Source organism: Nymphalis io, chromosome 30 (genome assembly GCF_905147045.1).
Source record: "Nymphalis io chromosome 30, ilAglIoxx1.1, whole genome shotgun sequence".
Lineage (NCBI taxonomy): Eukaryota > Metazoa > Arthropoda > Insecta > Lepidoptera > Nymphalidae > Nymphalis > Nymphalis io.
In genome coordinates, this window is record NC_065917.1 from 198299 (window position 1) to 219431 (window position 21133).

The 21133-nt window shown below is 36.5% G+C and overlaps 1 long non-coding RNA gene across 1 annotated transcript; it reads right to left on the reverse strand.

Annotated features, from left to right (window-relative positions):
- Positions 1 to 10955: 10955 nt before the first annotated feature.
- Positions 10956 to 12161, reverse strand: LOC126780168 (uncharacterized). Its single transcript, XR_007670450.1, has 3 exons — positions 12084 to 12161; positions 11514 to 11641; positions 10956 to 10997 (listed from the first exon to the last, which is right to left on the reverse strand). It is a non-coding gene; the product is annotated as an uncharacterized LOC126780168 (long non-coding RNA).
- Between the last annotated feature and the right edge of the window lie 8972 nt (positions 12162 to 21133).

Here is a 21133-nt window from a genome sequence, read left to right on the forward strand (position 1 = left end):
ATTAACACTGTAATCATAACTGGAACTAATTGACTCTTTTAATCTAATCGTTCGGTGAGACCGTCTCACTGTTTATTATCTCCTGGTACATTAACACTGTAATCCTAACTGAAACTAATTGACTCTTTTAATCTAATCGTTCGGTGAGACCGACTCACTGTTTATGATCTCCTGGTACATTAACACTGTTATCCTAACTGAAACTAATTGACTCTTTTAATCTAATAGTTCGGTGAGACCGACTCACTGTTTATGATCTCCTGGTACATTAACACTGTAATCCTAACTGGAACTAATTGACTTTTTTAATTTAATCGTTCGGTGAGACCGACTCACTGTTTATGATCTCCTGGTACATTAACACTGTTATCATAACTGGAACTAATTGACTCTTTTAATCTAATCGTTCAGTGAGACCGTCTCACTGTTTATGATCTCCTGGCACATTAACACAGTAATCCTAACTGAAACTAATTGACTCTTTTAATCTAATCGTTCAGTGAGACCGACTCACTGTTTATGATCTCCTGGTACATTAACACTGTAATCCTAACTGGAACTAATTGATTCTTTTAATCTAATCGTTCGGTGAGACCGACACACTGTTTATGATCTCCTGATATATTAACACTGTAATCCTAACTGAAACTAATTGACTCTTTTAATCTAATCGTTCGGTGAGACCTACTCACTGTTTATGATCTCCTGGTACATTAACACTGTAATCCTAACTGGAACTAATTGACTCTTTTAATTTAATCGTTCGGTGAGACCGACTCACTGTTTTTGATCTCCTGGTACATTAACACTGTAATCATAACTGGAACTAATTGAATCTTTTAATCTAATCGTTCAGTGAGACCGTCTCACTGTTTACGATGGATTACCGATGGAATACCAGCCATAGTGCTGAAGAAGTGCGCAGCGGAGCTGTCTCCTGTGTTAACGCGCCTGTTCCAACTTTCTCTCTCTTCGGGAAGTGTGCCGGAGGCTTGGAGAAGAGCTAATGTGCAAGCGGTTCCCAAAAAAGGGGATCGGTCTGACCCGGCAAATTATCGGCCAATAGCTATCACCTCAGTACTTTGTAAGGTGATGGAACGGATTTTAAACAACCAACTGATCCATTACCTAGAAGATCACTGTCTAATTAATGATCGTCAGTACGGGTTTCGACCAAAACGGTCCACAGGTGATCTTCTAGCGTACGTAACACACCTCTGGGGTGAAGCTATCGACAAGCATGGAGAATCGTTGGCTGTCAGCCTCGATATCTCCAAGGCTTTCGACAGGGTCTGGCACAGAAGTCTTCTCTCCAAGCTACCGGCACATGGTCTGCCTGCTCAGCTATGCACCTGGATTGCCAGCTTCCTACACAAGCGTAGCCTTCGTGTTTTAGTAGATGGTTGCGCTTCACAATTCTATGTAGTGAATGCTGGGGTCCCCAAGGGATCTGTGCTATCTCCCACACTCTTTCTTTTGCATATCAATGATATGCTCTCCCTTGGGAACATACATTGCTATGCAGATGATAGTACAGTGCATGGTGGATACCACGGACGCGCAGTGGCTGGGCGGGCGGAAACTGAGGAGAGGCGAGAGAATCTTGTTATTGAACTCGATAGGACGTTAGAGCTCATCGCCAAATGGGGTTCTGATAATCTTGTTGAGTTTAATGCCAAGAAAACACAGGTGTGCGCTCTCACAGCGAAAAAGTCACCATTTTACCCTCATCCCTCCCTCTGTGGCACACCGCTAATGATACAAAGCAAAATCGCCATGCTGGGGATGGACGTTCGCAGCGACCTTAGTCCAAGGGATTACATCGAGGCTGTTATAAAAACAGCTTCACGGAAACTCGGAGTTCTGAACAAGGTGCGGCGCTTTTTCACACCACAACAACTGTGCCTGCTGTACAAAACACAGGTACGGTCTTGCGTGGAATATTGCTCGCACCTTTGGGATGGCTCCGCTAAGTACCTACTTGAGGCCTTGGACCGGTTGCAGCGACGTGCCGTACGCATTATTGGTGACGTAAAGGTCACAAACACCCTTGAACCTTTACAATTGCGTCGTGAGATAGCAGCACTGAGCGCTTTCTATCGACTGTATCACGGCGAGTGCTCTGAGGAATTATTCTCTCTAATTCCTGCTTCCCCCTTCCTTCTTAAGTCCACGCGAGCTGGTTCTCGATGTCACCGCCTTACTGTGACATCAATACCAATGTGAACAAAGAAATATGGCAACTCCTTTCTTTGTGGCACTTCCAAAAAATGGAATTCCTTACCAGCTCACGTGTTCCCCTCCTCTTACAACCCGGGTTCCTTCAAACGAGGCGTGAAGAGGCATCTTGCGGGCCGGCAAGGTGATGGCGGCTAGTGCAGAACGTTTTTCCCGTCTGTACTGGCCGTCGTCGCGTTTGGACTCTACTACCACTTACCATCAGGTGGAGTAGAGTCATTTGCCCTCCCGGCGAATATTAGATCTCCTGGCACATTAACACTGTAATCCTAACTGAAACTAATTGACTCTTTTAATCTAATCGTTCGGTGCTAGAAGATCACCTGTGGACCGTTTTGGTCGAAACCCGTACTGACGATCATTAATTAGACAGTGATCTTCTAGGTAATGGATCAGTTGGTTGTTTAGAATCCGTTCAATCACCTTACAAAGTACTGAGGTGATAGCTATTGGTCGATAATTTGCCGGGTCAGACCGATCCCCTTTTTTGGGAACCGCTTGCACATTAGCTCTTCTCCAAGCCTCCGGCACACATCCCGAAGAAAGAGAAAGTTGGAACAGGCGCGTTAACACAGGAGACAGCTCCGCCGCGCACTTCTTCAGCACAATGGCTGGTATTCCATCAGGACCGCTAGCTTTCCGTATATCAAGTGATTGCAGCTCCGCACGCACATCACGTTGCCTGATTTTGATGTCAGGCATCGTGTGGCCACATGAAGGTATTGTTGGTGGCTGCGCACTACAATCATCGATCACAGAGTTGTCGGCAAAGAGTATAGCCAGGAGGTCGGCTTTCTCCTGCGCACTGTGAGCTAGCGATCCGTCCGGATTTCTGAGCGGTGGCAGCGAAGGTTGGCAGAAATTGTTTTGCACAGACTTGGTCAGACGCCAGAAGCTACGGGAGCCCCTAGGATGCGAAATAAGGTCATGACCAATCTGTACAATGCGCTGTGCATCCGCTCTCGTATATGCCTTCCTACAGGACTTGGAATTTTTATTGTAGTTTGCTTTCAGTGAGTCAATGTTAGATGCCCCGCTAATGCAGCCGTTGATCCACGTGCGATATGCCGCCTGCTTAGATGATACAACGTCGGCACATTCACGAGTGAACCAACGGTTACGCGTATCCCTATTGATGAGATCTGAGCTAGGAATGTAGTATTCCATTCCTAACATGATCTCATCAGCAACAGCAGCGGCACTAGCTGTCGGGTCATTCCCACTGAAGCAACGTTCCTTCCAAGGGACTGACGCATAGTAATCGCGCATACCGTCCCAATCTGCCGACTTATAGTGCCAAACGCGACGTTTGCATACCGCTGATGGCGGCAGCTTGGCCTGTGGCACTTTGGTAGATATAAGGCTGTGATCCGAAGAACCAAGTGGAGCTTGAACCACAACCTGATATTACCACCGGGTGAGAAGTCAGCAGAAGATCCAGTAGAGAAGGCGCTTGCCCATCAATGTCTGGGATCCTGGTGGGCTGATTAACCAGTTGGGTCAAGTCGTGTGTGAGAGCAAAAGCATGAGCAGTTCTTCCAGCATGGTCAGTTTTGAGGGATTTCAACCATGATTCATGGTGAGCATTAAAATCCCCCAAAAACACCAATTCCGCGTTAGAAAACTGCTCTTGCGCAGCATCTGCCACCCGACTAAGATGGTCAAATAATCGGCTTGTCTCCAAGTCACCATTGTGGGATCTGTAGAGGCACACGTAGACTCGACTGTGACGAACCAGGTCCACACGTACCACCAACATGGAGAAGGAGGGGTCCTCCAAGCAGCGCAGTCGGTGACAGCAAACATCCGCCCTGACGAACAAGCATACTCCGGCTTTCGCTTTAAAAGATTCTTCTAGCATGTAGCCGGGATAGTTAAGGTAGCTGGTGTTGGCAGGGCGGAGTATTTGCGTCTCCGTGAGAAACAGCATTGATTATAACTGAAACTAATTGACTCTTTTAATCTAATTGTTCGGTGAAACCGTCTCACTGTTTATGTTCTCCTGGTACATTAACAGCGTAATCCTAATTCTAAATGTTTTAAACTAATAATAATAATATCCTGGGACATTTTTCACACACGGCCATCTGATCCCAAATTAAGCTTGTACAAAACTCGTGCTATGGAAACCTGACAACTGATATACTACATATACTACTTTTCTTTTGTAAATACATACTTATACAGAAAATTACACCCAGACTCAGGACAAACAGACATGTTCATGCACACAAATGTCTGTCCTGGGTGGGAATCGAACCCACAACCTTCGGCGTGAAAAGGCAAGTAACTACCAACCGCGCCAAACGTCTCGTCAAAATTCTTTTAATCTAATCGTTCGGTGAGACCGACTCACTGTTTATTATCTCCTGGTACATTAACAACGTAATCCTAATTCTAAATCTTTGAAACTAATAATAATAATATCCTGGGACATTTTTCACACACGGCCATCTGATCCCAAATTAAGCTTGTACACAACTCGTGCTATGGAAACCTGACAAATGTCTGTCCTGGGTGGGAATCGAACCCACAACCTTCGGCGTGAAAAGGCAAGTATCTACCAACCGCGCCAAACGTCTCGTCAAAATTAACTCTTTTAATCTAATCGTTCGGTGAGACCGACACACTGTTTATGATCTCCTGGTACATTAACACTGTAATCCTAACTGAAACTAATTGACTCTTTTAATCTAACCGTTCGGTGAGACCGACACACTGTTTATGATCTCCTGGTACATTAACACTCTAATCCCAACTGAAATCTCAAGATTGATTAGTCAAATACGCAGGAGATATTATAGTGCACAAGTGTGTGCGCAAACACAGGTTCACTCCCTATTCCTTAACTCTCATAATCCGATGGGACGGCAATCCGACACGACCGGAAAGAGTTCATGCGCAGGACCATCGGCTTTACGTGCTTTCCGAGGCACGGGAGTGTACACACTTCCAACTTCCAGACTCCGGGCTGCTACTCAGAATTTTCTGACAGACAAACCCAATAGCTTTTTTTATTTGCCCGACCTGGGAATTGACCCGAAGGGGGTCTGCCTTACATCAAGCCACTAGACCAACGAGGCAGTCATAATTATACCAGGACTTTGAAGAGAATAGATTAGCATCTCAACCACCCCATTTACCATTTCCCTTATAATAAATTATTTTTTATTGGACAGAGAGTGTCTGACCAGAGACAAATATTAACCATCTACTTGATACTCAAATATCAATATTTGCAAAGAAGATGCTCTGAACATAATGAAGATAGTAGAAAGCGGCACCAGCACCAAGTTGTACTACTACTATAACAATAAAAAATCCAAATACAGTGCAGACTGGCGACATCTAGTGTCTACTACATGTAACATTATGCTAGACATTATAGTAAGTTCGTTTAATCATTAATTAAATCATATAATCGACTAAATGGGTACAATGATATTTATGATTATATACTAATGTATGGAATTCGATTAACGCTACAAGATTTACTATTGAGTTTCTTTCTTCGGTTCAGTTCTTCTTGGTAGAATCTGCATATATCCACAACTAGTAGCTTTAACCTTTGTGAAATAATTCGAATGTACTTATAAGTCTACTTGATTAATTATCACCAACTCAGCAAACGCGCATTGTCGTGAAATTTTCTAATGAACGCGGGTTGACACAATAATTGCCAATTTATTTTTTACAAAGTGTAGCTTAAATTATAAAGATTTTAAATAAAAAATCCAACATACTTTAATTATTTTTATTATATTCTAATGATGTGCTAAAAAATGTTTTAATTTTTTTTTTAATATTGAATGACTGATTTAAATTTTTTTTGAATCTTTGCTAATATATAACATTTTTCTAAGTCAGTAAAAAACATTGTTTTATTTTTTAAGTCACAATCACACGTTTTATTCAAAGCATAATTAAATAAAAAGATTAATTTAGTCTAATAACACCCTAAAATTTTCATAAATCGATGACACGAAGCTAACTTTTATTAAAGCTGGCCGTTTACTCTGACAAAATTAAAAAATTAAAGAAACACACGTTTCAAATTAATATTCTAAGCGAACTGCCACAGATAATACACAATTAATTATTTAACACCATCATTTCATCGCTTACCATTACTTTATCAAATTAAATTAATTCGGATTAATTGATACTTTGAGGCAAAGAGATCTAATAAAATACGTGTTTAAAATTTATGCAATAAGGACTATTATTGTATAAACAATAAGATATGTAAGAAAATTTTAAAGTCGTTAAGAAGAAGATAAAAGTTAAAATGAATCTTAGTGGAATATATATAAAATACAAATTTGATGATAAATATAGAGTAAATGTAAAAAATACACTTATAAATATACATTTTTTTAGTAGGATTACTTTTTAGGTATTTTTAGTTCATACAAATTATAAATTAAAATATTTACTTACAATTGTTTTTACAGATGAAAAACGAAACAGCAAATTATTTAATTAATTTTGTTCCCATGAATATTTCTGAATTTCAAAATGGTGTCACTTAAAAATGTCTTACGTTCGTGTTACATAAATACGTATATTTAACTTAAAATAGCAAGTTATATCAGCTTACAGGAACTAGAAAAATCATTTAGATTTAACGTACAAAATTTAAATACTTCGACAAAAGATATGTATACAACAATACAATAATATGAATCGCGCCAAAATTTAAATTTAAAATGGCGTCATGATTATGTTTAAAAATATTTATTTTTTTTTTTTTTTCATCCTTTTGCCGTCCACTGCTGGACGAAAGCCTCCCCCATAGAACGCCAACCATCCCGATCTTGGGCAGTCCGCATCCATCCCGAACCTGCCACCTTTTTTAAATCTTCGGCCCATCTTGTCACAGGGCGTCCTACACTACGTTTGCCTAAGCGTGGTCTCCACTCCAACACGTGTCGGCTCCATCGGCCATCAATGCGCCTGGAGACATGACCAGCCCACTTCCACTTCAGCGAGCTAATTCTAAGCGCGATGTCGGTGACTTTAGTTCTCTGGCGAATGTCCTCATTTCGGATTCTATCTGCCAGAGAAACCCCAAGCATCGCGCGTTCCATTGCTCGCTGAGCGACCCTAAATTGGTGGACCAGTCCTACGGTAAGTGTCCACGTTTCGGCACCGTAAGTCATTACAGGTAGGACGCACTGATTGAAGACCCTGGTCTTAAGCGACTGTGGGATCGACGATTCAAAAATATGACGTAACCTCCCGAATGCCGCCCAGCCCAAACGTATTCTTCTTTTAGCCTCCTTCTCAAAGTTGTGCCGGCCAAGTTGTATAGTTTGGCCCAGGTAGATATATTCCTGCACAACTTCAAGTGGAGAGCCATTTACGACCACTGGTCTCGGGGATACATGACGGTTTGCCATAATTTTGGTCTTTTCAATGTTCATCCCGAGACCTACTTGTCTTGAAGAATCGCTCAGGCTGTTTAGCATCTCTTCCAAATCCAACTATTTTAACAAATTTAAATAACACAATACGAATTTGAAAATGGGGTCTTTTCAAAATAACAAAATATGACATAACAGAGCATTTTTTAATATTCTTGAGGATGATTATCACTCAAATGCTATTTCTGATGTTAGGTCTGCTATTCTTTTAATAATTATTGTTATTTAGCTTAGCGGTATTTTTTTCCATTCATGTTGCCGCAGAGTCTTAAACACAGGCCATTCCTTATATATTCAAAATGGCGCCTAATAAGAATAAAATATAATTTTCAAGCAGTGATGAATCGCTTGAATTTTGTAAAAATTTACCAAAATAGTAATATATAATTTTGTTTTGGTACATATTCAAATTTAGTATTGCATAAGTTAGGTAATAGACGAAATTTCATTTATATTTATAACTGATCAGAATATGATTGACGGGAATAGTTCGTGCTTATAATGCCTGAAGTTCTCAAAAAAATATGACCGAGTTATTACAACTTATACCTAAATACCTGGATGTTTATTTTTTAATTTATATATAATTAACATTATTTTATGCTGCAATTTTTTTTAATTTGTTATGTGTAATATAATAATCAGGTTAGTAAAGGTTTGAATATGTTTTTTTATTTAAAAAAATAACTTTTAACGCGACACGTTTTCTTAGACCAAAAACGTAAATGATACTAATTATCTTTGTTTAAAAAAAATCTTATTGCGCCCTTATATTGAAAAACGATTTATCCCATACTTATCAACCATTAATTGCTTTTATTAAATTATGTTTAATATTATTGTAGTTTAATTAATATCGATACCACAGATAGCTATAAAAATTCAATGTCATATCGTCTAAAGTAAAATCGGCATTAAATAATCCGATCATTGATAGTTAGATATCGTAATGTTATATAAATATGTATCATTAACTTAAAGTTGCAATTTATAAACAGGAACTGGATATATCATTTAATGTACAAAGTTTAAATACAAAAATATGAAAGCTAATTTTGGTTTACCTCTTGAGGTAGTGATTATATTAATGGCGCCAAAATTGTAATTCAAAATGGCGTCATGACGTTTGTGTTTTTAAAATGCTAAGCATGTTTTATTTTTTAAATAAATACAAAAAATATTTTACCGTACAACATTATTGTTTTAAATTTATACTTACTTATCAACCATTAATTACTTTTATTAAATTATGTTTAATATTATTGTAGTTTAATTAATATCGATACCACAGATAGCTATAAAAATTCAATGTCATATCGTCTAAAGTAAAATCGGCATTAAATAATCCGATCATTGATAGTTAGATATCGTAATGTTATATAAATATGTATCATTAACTTAAAGTTGCAATTTATAAACAGGAACTGGATATATCATTTAATGTACAAAGTTTAAATACAAAAATATGAAAGCTAATTTTGGTTTACCTCTTGAGGTAGTGATTATATTAATGGCGCCAAAATTGTAATTCAAAATGGCGTCATGACGTTTGTGTTTTTAAAATGCTAAGCATGTTTTTTTTTTAAATAAATACAAAAATTATTTTACCGTACAACATTATTGTTTTAAATTTATGATAAATTGTTATTGGAGTCTTACATATCAGCGCGGCTTAATGCAAAAGTAACATCGGCATTGTAAGAGCTACCATTAACAAAAAAAAAAAAAAAAAACAAACCTAAAGATTTGTTCCTTGGGGCGTGATTATCATTTTAAAAACAGTTACGTTATATATGTATGCATATAAATATGTTATTTCATTTTAATAGAAAATAACTAGTGTATTAAAGCCACAAGAGTAGACAAAGGCAAACTAACAACCGACATTGAATTGGCGCGATATCATTGGTCGAGATTTTGAGTTATCTGTGATATTCATTATGGACTTGCGAAAAAATTGCGTTTTATCCGAGAAAGTAGTTAAGCTGAGCTATTAGCGACTATCACGGGATATGGAAATATAAAGTTAGTTTATATTTACTCCTACGATTGGAATATACTAAATATACATTTCAACTAATTGTAAATGGTGTATTAAATTCAATATTAACACGTACATAGTGCTATTTTGATTTTAAATAAGAATATTTAATTTAAATCTCAGTTTATTTGAAATTTTAAGTCAACTAACTTCTAAATAAGTTATTATTATAACAATTTAACATACGATAAGATTATCATAGTCGTGTCACCGTGGCGTCACGGAAGGGTAGATAGGCAAACATGGTATAACTAAGAATTTAATGTTTTTGAATGTACATATTTTCAAATATAAAGACATAACCTTTTACTGTTGCGATTTCTGTTTCTCTTTTTTAATTTCAAATGAAATTTTGGTGGTAATTCTCCACCGCGTCATTGGCGTTTTAAGAAATATTAACCATCATTTATATTGTCAATGTGCCACCAACATTGGGAACCAAGATGTAATATCCATTGTGTATGTACGTTATTCCATAAATCTAGTCATATAATTATTTAATATTAACTAGAAATTGGATGTATGTGTGTACATACATAATTTATATTATTATATATATATATTTATATATTGCAATATTATTTATACATAAGCATAGACGTTTTGCATGTATGTTATATACGTAATAAAAACTCTGACACTGATTAATTAACTGACTGAATAAAAATGAGTTATGAGTGAAAATTTGCTCGATCACATATGATGGTTTATTAAAAATTTGTCCGCTAGTGTTAAATATATGAAAGTTTATATGGATGGTCCACATTTTTTTTATACAGTGTTGCCAACTTGGGGGTTTTCCCCCTAAAGAGGGCTATGTCAGATGAAATCAAATAGGATATTTTCTGGTTAGACATTTTTTAGGAGGAACATTTTTTAAAGAAATTCTCTCCGGGGATTAACTCTTCAGCTTCATTTAATTGAGTATATTTCAAGTTTACTAATGCTACTTGCAGTACTTGATTTGCTTTTTTTTAACATCATTTTATAAATGTATTTTGTATTTGTTTCAATTCATCCGTCAGGAGGATGCTTCTAAGAGGTTGGCAACACTGTTTTTATGTAACATAAAAATACCATCATCGATTGTCGTTTTTTGTAATTTAATCCGCAAGGCGAAACGCCCCCCATGCAATCATGAAGTGAACACGACAAGAAAACTGGTTACAGATACAATTAATATATTTAATTTATCTAGAATATTCTAGAGAGATCTTGAATTTTACATTGGAGCCGTGTTCTATAGAATTCATGGTATGTACGGGAAGGTTTGCGTGACCCGGCCAATGGCTCTGTAACAAAACAATTTCGTTAATATATAAAATGGCTGTTTGTGTATCTTTTTGTGATTAATAGAGTTCGGACCGTTTGAATCACCATCATAGTTGAAATTTAGATGTATGTCTCATGGATGATTTTATAATATCCACTTCGTTGTAACGCCGCTAGATGGCGCTGTACCACATTAACAGCCACCTTCCGGGTTTTGCTAGTAAAGTACAAAAGTGTCTGTTGGTCGAAGATATCTCTTCTTAAGAACAAAACTTATTCCAACATGATTCAAAACAGTTACAGTATATAAATGTCCCACAGCTGGGCTTAAACCTCTCCTTCTCAGGAGAAGGTTTGAGCTTATTCCACAACCTGCTTCGATGCATGGATTTCCTTCACCGAACACTTATAAATTAAATTTGTGAAAGTCAGTGGAGCTAGCAATCTCGAATACCAACACTGAGCTGACGATATACTTTATTGGCTCAACAATTCAACTGTAATTAGAAGTTATCGTTGGGTTCGTTGAGCGGTACCTGGTCCCCAGCCCCGCCGTGAACAGCAGCCGGCGGCCCCGCACGAGGTACTCCGGACAGCGGGCGAACCTGAACAGCACGGAGGCCCCCTCGCCCGCCCTCAGCACGTTGTTCGGAGACATTATACCCTAAAGCGAAAAATATACCCGTGGTCAGCGATGAGATGAGCTACCCGATGTGATAAGTGGTCACCACCGCCCATAGACATTGACACCGCAATAAATATTAACCATCGCGTACATCACCAATGCGTCACCAACCTTGGGAACTAAGATGTTATGTCCCTCGTGCCTGTAGATACACTGTTTTACTCACCAACAACAATGCTATTGCTGTTTGGCGGCAGAATATATTATAAGTGTGTGTGGTAACTGGTGGTAAGGGAATTGTGCAAACCCGCCTGGGTAGGTACCACCCACTCATCAGATATTCTACCGCTAAACAGGAATATAACATAAAAATTAAATATCATTATCATACTTAAGTATTTTACGTAACACCACAAATGATACCAAAATTAAACTATTTAATTCCATTCCGCAAAGTGAGTTTAATATATGTATTCGTTACCTCGATAATGGCCGTCTGACGCACGTTCCCGACATGCACAGAGCACTGGAACCCTGGGTAGATGGCCGTGGAGTGTCTCAGGACATGCACGGATACCTGTTACATTCAATCAAATTTAATTCATGACCGCATTACATATTATATTGCACAGTCTGTGCTAATATTGCTAGCATATAAAAAAAACAGCCAAGATGGTTCAGGCACCACTGAATTTTCATGTACTTAATTTGTGATTATAATTCATCTCGTACTTTACGATGAAGGAAAACATCGTGAGGAAACCTGCCTGTGTCTAATTTCACTGAAATTCTGCCACATGTGCATTTACCAAACCGCACTGGAGCAGCGTGATGGAATAAGCTCCAAACCTTCTCCTCAAAAAAGGGAGAGGAGGCCTTTAGCCCAGCAGTAGGACATTTTATATATGGTTTGTAAGCAAGTTATTGGTCGGTATTTATCTGGATTTGTGGTATCATGTTTATCTTTAGGTACTAAGTATGTGATTCCATGTGTTATATATTTCGGTAGTAAATGTGGTGATTGAATGAATGTATTTAAGTACTTATGTATGTATGAGTGTATGCTACTAAATTTCTTGTACCAATAGTTGTGAATATTGTCTGAGCCTGGGGATTTCCAATTGTGCATTCGTTTGATGACATCTATAAATGTTTCTATTGGTATGAAGTTGAACTCCATCTCTGGAATATGTGTAGTTATTTCGTTAACCCAGTCTGCATGTTCGTTATGTTCTATGGGGTTTTCCCATGTCTTAGCCCAGAATTGTCGAAATATTTCAGGGGGAGGTATTTCTAGATTTTGCTCATTATCTTTGCAGTTAGATAATAAATTCTATAGAAGATTTTTTCATTGTTAGCAAATGTTTTGTTTTCTATTTTACGGGCAGTACACGTCAAATATCTCTTAAGTCTACTAGCTGCTGCATTGAGTTTCTGTTTTAAGGTATCTAAGAAGTGTTCTATATGCGTGTTTGTATTTTCATATTGTGCGTGTGATTGATATTGTGTCTTTATGAGTTCTACTGCAGCTACTACTTTTCGGTTTCTATTTCCTCTAATAAATTGTGTTAACCTGCCTATATTGGCTCGCAACTTCCTTATTTTATTTTCTAATCTTCTTTGCCAACTAGGTTTTCTGTATGATTTGTTTTGGTGGTTGTTTTGTGTTAAGAATGTCATTCTTGCCCCATTACATTTAGCTGCTGTCCATGCTGCACAGTAAATTATTGTCTGTAGAGTGATAAAATCAGTATCAGTGCTTACAAATTTTGTCAGTATCATCGTATCTATGTATTTCATTATTAATGAAAACTTTTTAGAAGTCCTTTGTTTAGGAATGTATGGTCTGCTAGTTGGTTCAGTATCACAAAAATGTTCTAGAGCATGAACGAATGTGTTCTCTATTTCAGTGTTTACTTCTAAAGTCATATCATGATCGTGGGTGATACTTTCTATGTTTTGTTCATCGATAGGGGTTGATGTAACGGAATCAGTGCATGTAACTCTAGTGTTTTGCATTTTCCTAGCTTGTGAGTTTGTTTTAATGCATTGCTGAATTAGATTTGAATGCATCGTAGTGTGTAATATTACTTTGTTCTGTTGTTTGTAAATGTTCATTATCTGTGTCTTCCGTTAGTGTGTGTGTATAATGTTGTAGTGTTATGTACAATTAAGAAGGAGTGTTGAGCGAGTAAAAGTTGAAGAGAAAGAGTTTATAGATAGAAAAGACAGTTTATTGAAAGTCACAAGCACACACACACTAAAAGTCAGAAGAAGAAGAATGAGTTTAGAAGAGGCACAGAATTACACAGAGACAGTTACAAATTATAAATTATATAAATAGGACGCGGCGGATACAATTTACTTAGAATTTCGAATTGAGTTAATAGCGTGTAAGCGTACAGCTGACTGACTCGATCGGCCGGTGCATCGTCCATCCGCGCGGCGCAAGCGCCGCCCCTCTGTGACGTAGTCGTTCGAGACAATGGGACCGGGCAGCGGCCGATCTATTTATTAACTACTAATAATTATGTTTGCGTGTCCGCTTTACATACAAATAAATATGTGTATTATTTTACAATATATTTTTTTATATTTATTTATTTTTATATTTATGAAAATATATAATTATGCTACATCACCCCCCTTCAGAGACCGGGTTACGGGCGATAATAGTCGGGAAATTTTACAATGCGGCCCGAGTGTGTTTTCTTAATATTATCACCGGCAAAAGATAACCTCTGATGTTTCTCTCGTGTGTTGTGATGATGAGTGTGAACGTTGGATGGTGGTGTATTGTGATGGTGTGTGAGAGTGTAGGATGGTAGTGTGTTTGTTGGATCACTAAGTATGTAGGCCGGTTTTAAGCGATCTATCGATACTGTAACCTGTTTACCATTTACCATGATTTTGTACACCTTGTCGCTACGTGAAATAACTAAGTGAGGTCCGAAGTATGCTGGTGTTAGGGATCGTTTAGTGGTGTCGTCTCTGAGAAAAACGTGAGATGATGTGGGTAAGTCCTTATTTTTTTTTTTTTTTTTTTTTTTTTTTTTTTTTTTTTTTTTTTTTTTTTTTTTTTTTTTTTAAATAAGTTTACAAAACTGACTTACAACTAGTGCATACAAAATAAAATCTACGCTAAACAGAGTGTTAATAAGTTGCAGTCTTCTGGATGTAAACCTAGCATGCTTTAAAAAAACATATTTAACAAGAACAGTACTTGTGCAATTACTAACTAGTTAATTATTTCATTATTACATAAACTAATGTGATTTTGTTTTAAGTTTATTCTTAAGAGAACCAACAGATTCACTAAAGACATCTAGGTGTTGACGACTACAATTCGCAAGCGAGCAAATACGGTAAATTGGCGAATGTTGACCAAGATTTGATTTGACATCAGGTAGGCTAAATATTTTACGATTTTGTAAACGGCTACCTTGACGCGGAATGTAGAAACTAATTTTAGCAAGTAGATCAGGTGCATCAATATATCCGTGCAATAATTTGTATAAAAAAAGAAAGTCAGCAGCTTCTCTTCTATATTTAAGAGTTTGCACTTTATAATTAATTAGGCGTGCATCGTAAGAGTTAAAATTCTTAGCATTTAGATCTGTGTACGCTAAGTAATATAGAAAACGTTTTTGTACACGTTCTATTCTATCAGAGTGCACCTCATACCCAGGACTCCAAGCAACTGAACAATATTCTAGGATACTCCTTATTATACTATTGAAAACTAATATTGTCAAGCTTGGATCTTTAAAGATTTTCATTAATCTTAACACCAGACCAGATACTTGCGAGGCTTTTGATATGATGTAATCAATGTGATCTCTAAAGCTTAAGGTGTTATCTATTATCACCCCGAGATCCCTTACACTCGTTGACTCCGTAAGGGGCGTACCGTCGATGTAGTAAGTGTGTTTTAGTGGTTTTCGTTTTCTACTAAATGTAATATGAACACATTTATCCTTATTTAGAGTCATACGATTTGCAAGACACCAACAAACAAGGTTGTCGATGTCACTTTGCAGGATTTCTATATCCTCTGGTGATTTAATTTCCCTGTATATTTTTAAATCATCTGCGTATATTTGATATTTGGATTTAAGTACTTTTCCAACATCATTAATGAAAACAAGGAAAAACAAAGGTCCTAGGTGTGACCCTTGCGGTACACCAGAGGGTATATTACATTCGAGAGATTTAAAACCTTTCATGGCAACTAATTGGGATCGATTCTTTAAGTATGACTCACACCAACGTAACAAGGAACCATGAATACCCATACATTCCAATTTGGTTATAAGAATGTCGTGGTGGACTAAGTCGAACGCTTTTTTAAAATCCAGATATATAGCATGTACCTCATTATTCTTATCCACAGCTTCAGAAATATCAGATATGTAACTAACTAGATTAGATGTTGTGGATTTATGTGGACAAAAGCCATGCTGGTATGAATCAAAGTAAGGTTTTAAATGAGAATACATCTTTTTTTGAATTAGTGACTCAAAAACTTTCCCAAAAGTAGATAGTATGGATATTGGTCTGTAATTAGTTATATTATTAATGTCTCCAGACTTATGAATTGGTGTTATATAAGCAACTTTCCATTTAGCTGGGAATATTCCCGATTGAAGTGATTTATTATATATAGTTGTAAGAGGGTTAACTAAAACTTTAGCACAATTTTTAATAAATATAGGTGGTATTAGATCGGGTCCCGCCCCTTTATTGCAATTTAAGGATAGAAGCTGTGTTTTAACCTCATGGTCTGTTACAGAACATTTGGCGTATGTGTTATTAGTACATTTAATACTAGTTAAATATTTTGGGTTGAAAGGTGGTAACTTATGTGTGGTATCATAGATCGACTGAAAATTATAGGAAAAAAGATTACATATTTCCTGTCCTCCTGTAGCTTTTCTATCATTTAATATCATTTGATTGGGAATCGACTTAGAATTGCATTTTCTGTCTTTAAAATATTTCCAAAAGTATGTAGGGTTGTTACGAATATGGTCTGATATATTTTTTTTGAAGAAATCATAGCATTCAAATATCATTTCGTTTGAGCGATCTCTTAGGAGATCATAAGTGTATTTATCCATAGGATTTTTATACTTCTTGAATACTTTATGATATTTTGATTTTTCCTTAAGAGTACGTATTAGAGAACGTGAATACCATATGGGATGCTTGCCATCACGGGGTTTGGATTTTGGGGTATTTTTGTAAATAGCATTTAGTAAAGTTTCATAAAAAACTTCTATCATTTCATCTACAGAGCCACAATTTTTCCATAAATGTGCCCAATCAATTTTTGAAAGTTCCTCAATAACAGTATTATAGTCGCAAAAAGCAAAATTATATTTAGGTTCAGTGTTACTTTTAAGATAGTGTTTTTGAGTAGAATACTGTAGATCTATTAATAAGGCTGGGTGATGACAATCAAGCGGAACTAAGGGTTTTTCTTCAGATACCGTAAGAAAAGATGGATGTGAGCTAAGTACTAGGTCGAGAATTCTATCGTTATTATTAGAAATTGAGTTGCATTGATGTAGGTTGCAAAAAAATATTGTGTCAATAAATAAAGAATCCACATTATTGTTTGTACGTACAGGTATTAGACTACGACTGTAAGTGCTATATTCCCAGACAATATTGCTCAAATTGAAATCCCCAATCACCACGTTTATTGTGCCGTCATCTGTATTAGAGTTAATAACTTGTGCAGTATTTTTAAGACAGTAATTAAGTTCCAACTCCTTTACTGGAGGTGGAATATAGACACCACAAATATTAATTTGAGTACTTTGACCTATTTTAAATGAAACCCAAAGATCTTCACATACAGATTCCCAAGTGATTTTTCTCAGACTCTCAAACTTTTTGTGTATGGCAATTACAACACCACCACCATCTTTCAAATAAGATGAAGTTGTACTACGATCGCGCCTAAATACTGAATATCGAGTGTCAAATAATTCATGATCAAATATTGTATCATTCAGCCAAGTTTCCGTAAGAATAATGACATCATAATCACAACAGAGAACAGATAGATATACCGTTTACTTGTCTAGTTAAAGAATTTATTAATATTTTTTGTAACAGCAATATTTCAATAAATGATAAAATAGAAAAGTTAGCAAAATTATGTGTCGAGTGGATTATCTCTTGGATATTACAAAACATCTCAAGTTTGCCTTTTTTTCAAAGATTAATATTTAATTATGAACAGTATTAATATTAATATATTGCAATGGAATGCACAAAGCTTAAAACCAAAAATACTTGAGTTGGAACAATTACTGTGTCAGGAAAAAATACATTTTGCTTCATTGTGTGAAACGTGGCTTAGTTCAGTAAATACATTCAAACTTACAAACTTTAATATTTACAGGTTGGACCGGGATGACTCTTATGGGGGTGTCGCTATAGTGGCTCATAGATCCTTTAAAACAGAGCCTCTGTCAATTCAAAGTGGAAATACTGCCATTGAGATTATTTCTGTTAGGGTATTGAACTGTGAAAGATTAGAAAACATAATTTCAGTGTACTGCCCCCCGAGTGTTGTACAACAAACGCAGATTGGGATTTTATATTCTCAATTTCTCATAGAAGGACTATAATACTCGGTGACTTCAATGGACACCACCCAAACTGGTCCAATAAAACTGACGTCAGAGGAATGCAAATATTTGACGCACTAATGGACCATGATTTTGTTACGCTTAATGATGATAGACATACGCGCATAAAACTTGCAAATGGTGTATTACAAAAGTCGAGTCCTGACATCTCTATAGTTTCGTCGGATATTGCATTGGGGTTCTCCTGGAATGTTACCAATGAATGTCTAGGCAGCGACCACCTCATCATAAAATTATCAACATCTTCTAACTATAACCCTATATTTAACAAAAAACGGAATTACAAATTAGCAGATTGGGAAAAATATAGGAAATCGATAGAAAATGACCTAGTACAAATAAGTTTGCCAGTTGAACCCCAAAAAGCTTACGATGTTTTTGTTAACATAATTAATAAAGCAGCAAATTTATGCATTCCATATACTAAGGTATGTGTCAACCCTAGTCCTAAATTTGTCACAAAAACCTACTGGAAACCGGAACTTTCTAAAGCCGTAGCGGAAAGGAGACTGGCATTATTAGAGTTTCGGAAAAACCCAACACCTATTAAATTAGAAGAACTGAAAGCCAAAATATCTGACGTTCAAAGGCTCATTAGAAAAGCAAAGAATAAGGAATGGTGGGACTATTGCTCTTCAATAAATGAGGAAACTTCTGTTAATCAAATGTGGATGCGAATGAGATGGATAAAAGGACACAAATTTGCTAAGCGAATGGTGGGCAAAACTGTAGGCGAAACGATGTTAAATAACCTCACACCCGATTTTGTTACTCCATGCCACCCTCGCTGTACATCTCGAAACTTAAAATTAGAATCCATCATTTCGACACATGAATTAGAAAAATGTTTAAAATCTAAGGACACGGCACCAGGTTTAGACGATGTCTCATATTCAATGATTTTTAATTTACCTACTATAGGAAAGACTACGTTACTAAAAAATTATAATATGTTCCTCAATAGTAATATAGTTCCTAATCAATGGCGATACATTCGCATACTTCTCATTCCTAAGCCTGGCCGGGACTGTACCCAAGTATCATCTCTTAGGCCAATATCCCTGATGTCATGTATATGCAAAATTTTTCATGCTATCTTAAAGAATAGAATCGAATGGTATCTTGAAAAAAATCATATATTTTCCGAACAAACAAAAGGGTTTAGAAAAACCCGCTCTTGCTTAGATAATCTAACAGACTTCGTATCTAGTGTACAAATTGGATTTAGTAAAAATCTAATGACAGTGGGGTGTTTTATAGACGTAGAAAATGCTTATAACAATGTTGATGTTACATATCTTATTTGTAAATTAGATCAATTAGGTGTAGGCAGTATGCTTTGTAATTATTTGTGGGATTTTTTACATAAACGATGTCTGATTATTGAAGGCCAAGACTTTAAAATTGTAAGATGTACGGGAGTAGGCCTTGCACAGGGAGATCCTATATCTCCATTACTATTTAATGTTGCAACAATTGATATATGTGATACTATTAATTCGATGGATTATATTAGTTTTTCGTAATATGCCGATGACTTTGTAATATTTACTTCTTCTGATAATTTAGTTGACATTCAAAGCCGATTACAAACTGCTTTTGATTGTATAGCCAAAAAATTCCATGATATTAATTTAGAAATTTCATCAACAAAAAGCAAAATATGTATTTCTTCAAGAGGGCACAAATTGCACAATATTACTATTACTCTAAATGATGTAGTTTTGGAAGTCGTGGATAATGTTAAGTACCTGGGGATGTGGCTGGATCGCGGTCTTAGATGGACTAAACATATTAAAGAGATTGTGTCTAGGGTGTCTAAGTTTTTAAATATATTTAAGGTGTTAACAGGATCAGGTTGGGGAGTCCATCCAAAACATGACTTCATTTTTGTATGACAACTGTTGTAAAACCAATTTATCGAAATTGGACAAAATTCAAAATCAAGCAATGCGAAACATTGGAGGGTTTATAAGGACCACTCCCATACATGTGATGGAGAGTGAACTTTGTTTACCTCCTTTGTATTTAAGAAGATTATATTTGGCAGGAAAATTTTGGCTTAAAAACAGATCATTCTATAATAATACTTCTTTTTCATTAATTAATCAATTAACAGATCTGACACATAACAGATTCTGGACTAACAAGAAAAAACCTCAGTACAGTACAGTAACAGCCTGTTAATGTCCCACTGCTGGGCTAAGGCCTCCTCTCCCTTTTGAGGAGAAGGTTTGGAGCTTATTCCACCACGCTGCTCCAATGCGGGTTGGTAGAATTCACATGTGGCAGAATTTCAATGAAATTAGACACATGCAGGTTTCCTCATGATGTTTTCCTTCACCGTTAAGCACGAGATGAATTATAAACACAAATTAAGCACATGAAAATTCAGTGGTGCTTGCCCGGGTTTGAACCCACGATCATCGGTTAAGATTCACGCGTTCTTACCACTAGGCCATCTCGGCTTTAGCAACAAGAAAAAACCTTTACTTACACAAATTTCCGAGATGTACAAATCTCAACCATGCAACTCTTTCTCAAGTTTAGGCATGTTTTCATTAGATCAATGGGCAACTAGTATTGATATGTCAAGCATTTTAAAAACAAATATCGAAGGATTTACCGGTTCTAAGCGAGGCTATTTTAGAGGCTTTAGGCTATATTGAGTGTACAAGCTACAGTAAAGTAGTTATCTTGTCAGACTCCAAAAGCGCGCTTCAACACCTAGCTCGGTGTACCTCGATCTGTCGAGGGTTACCTGTAGCTTACGCGATTCTAAAGCTTCTATCTAAGTTACAATCAGATGACAAAGTAATTTTCTTTCAATGGATACCATCTCACGTAGGCATAGAAGGGAATGAAC